The 2,394-nt window shown below is 32.1% G+C and overlaps 1 protein-coding gene across 1 annotated transcript in view; it reads right to left on the bottom strand.

The window, feature by feature from the left end:
- The window catches only part of LOC107712209 (uncharacterized), a 24,465-nt gene that overhangs the window by 506 nt on the left and 21,565 nt on the right, over positions 1 to 2,394 (bottom strand). The gene's annotated exons all lie outside the window — the stretch shown is intronic.

Genomic DNA, 2,394 nt, shown 5'->3' with positions numbered 1-2,394 from the left:
GAGGACAAACAGCCCTCGAAACCACACAATCATAAGATTAACAAACAATGAAAAGTAATATATAAAATACAATACTATAACATAACAGGAAATTACTGATATGACATGGTATAATGATTATTATAAATGATTTTATAATTACATGCAAAAAAATTTAATCATTAGATCCTTTATAGTAAAATAGAAAATGGGGAATAAAAAAGCACATGAAGAGAAAAATGTATATTTCATAATGCATTCTCTAGAGGGATGTAATATTAACGATGCACCGCGAGACGGTTGAAAATCGATACAAATATGTGACAATTCAAATTGGTTGAGATGTTAAATGAATCACGATACAACTGGAGGTTATATGAATGTATCTCTGAGGGGAAGTGACTGTATTTAGAAAAGTTTAGATGGTATTTTCTTTCAATTTTGCCTCTGTATAGTGTTCATAAGTGCAGGGCTGCTTTGTTTACAGCGGTAACCCAGGAAGCACTGTATCATTGCTGTTCCATAAGCGCCACCTGCTGTCAGAGAGTGAATCTGCGTCTCATTCAGCTCGTCTGCTGTTGTTTAGTTTAGATGTGTTTTATGAAGTATAGTTTCACAACACTAAAGTCTGACCATTCTGTTTTTGCTTTAAATTTCAGAGTGATACAATCTAATTTAGATTAAAAACTGCTCATGCTGCATTTATTCTGCATCTTTGTTTGGATCATGATTAAAATTTAGTGATTGCCTCTAATTTTAAATGGAAAGAGCACATAGAAAGCCTTAGTTTGTTTATATGAACAGATTTCATTTATTTGTGTTATTTATTTTTTCATTTGGGGTTAGTTTTTAGTTTAGTTTTGTAATTTGACATATTTCAATTTCACAAAGAAATTTTCAGCATTTTGTCCAAGCAATAATAAAAGGAGACCTTTTAATTTATAATTTGTCTTCAATCTAATTTTGTTAATAAAAATAAATTGTAAGAAAATCTTATCATGAATCGTATCGCATCATGAGTTAAGTGAATAGTTACATCCCTATTCCCTAGTGAAAATAGATATAAAATGTATTTTAAATAAATAGATTTATTAAGTATACTACAAATACATTTACATATATATTTATGTACTTAATAAAAATACCCTGCAATTGTACTTTTGTTATACTAAACTGGTATACTTAAAGTCTGTTAAATTGGAACAATTAATTTTGTACTTAATGCACTTTAATTGTGCAGAAGTAGTGCTGAAGTCCAACTAAAGATATACTGAAGTATATTTAATTGTGCTAAAGTGTAACTATTGCAAGAATACTTCAGGTACACTTTAAATATCCTGCTTTTAAAGACCCACATTATTCAAAGATCATACGATCCTAATCATTAATGATATTAAAACACATTTTAGGCTTAATATAAAGAAATGTGCATTGTGCACAAGTGATACTCCAAATAAAGTTTAATTATAATTTTTATATCAGTAAGTCTCGAGCTATATGTCAGTAAATATGTTAATAGATTTGAACTTATTATGAAAAAAAAAAGTATTTTAAATATATTACTTTTTTTACTAGGGTTGCCTTAATGCAAGATATACATAAAGCAGACGTGATTACAGATGGGATTCAGGATGTCATTGAAAAAGGCAAGCACATCACTTACACTTTCTTTCCTTTCAATTTTTTTTAAGTTTTCAATTAGTTCAAAGGAATATGTTACGTGGGAGAAAGATCTCTATAACTAATCCCAGCACAACTTGCATAAAAGGATAGATTCCCTTGATGTATCATGGGAGGATGAACTGGGAATCAAACCTTCATTTTCCTGTTGGTTGCGCTCTGTTGGGTCACCGCTGCATGGCACTGTTACAATAAAACAAAAACAAAATAAATAAATAAACTAAAATCAAATGCACCTTTATGATGTGATTTTACATTTCTTTAAATGGTTCACTCTCAGAAAAAGTACAGAAGCTGTCACTGGGGCAGTACCCTTTTAAAAGGTACTAATCATTTAGGTACACTTCAGGTGCTAAAATGTAACTTTAAGGCACTCAAATGCACCCTTTAGGTGTAAATAAGGTTCAAAGGTGAACCTTTTGAAAAGGCACCTCTCCAGTGACAGCTTTTGTCCCTTTATTTCTGAGAGTGCTTATATTGACACATAAACTGCAGTTTTTCTATATCTAACTTGGTGGGGTAATCTTGTTGACAGGGGTGCTGGAAGATGTTTTAGGTTGGGAGTTCTGTGTGTGTTGGGGGAGGGGGGTACCAGCAGGGAAGTATAAGTTATCGAGCTGTTGTTTTACACGCAAGCATGAGCACCCTCAGTCGAAGCTGTAATAGCATATTGGCAAAACAGATTTGTCAAATGATCTAGTGCGTATCTGTGTTTGCTGTCTGGAGAGCCTCAGA

Source organism: Sinocyclocheilus rhinocerous, unplaced genomic scaffold, assembly GCF_001515625.1.
Source record: "Sinocyclocheilus rhinocerous isolate Xijiao unplaced genomic scaffold, SAMN03320098_v1.1 scaffold5970, whole genome shotgun sequence".
Classification (NCBI taxonomy): Eukaryota; Metazoa; Chordata; class Actinopteri; order Cypriniformes; family Cyprinidae; genus Sinocyclocheilus; species Sinocyclocheilus rhinocerous.
This window is presented reverse-complemented; position numbering and strand designations above follow the sequence as displayed.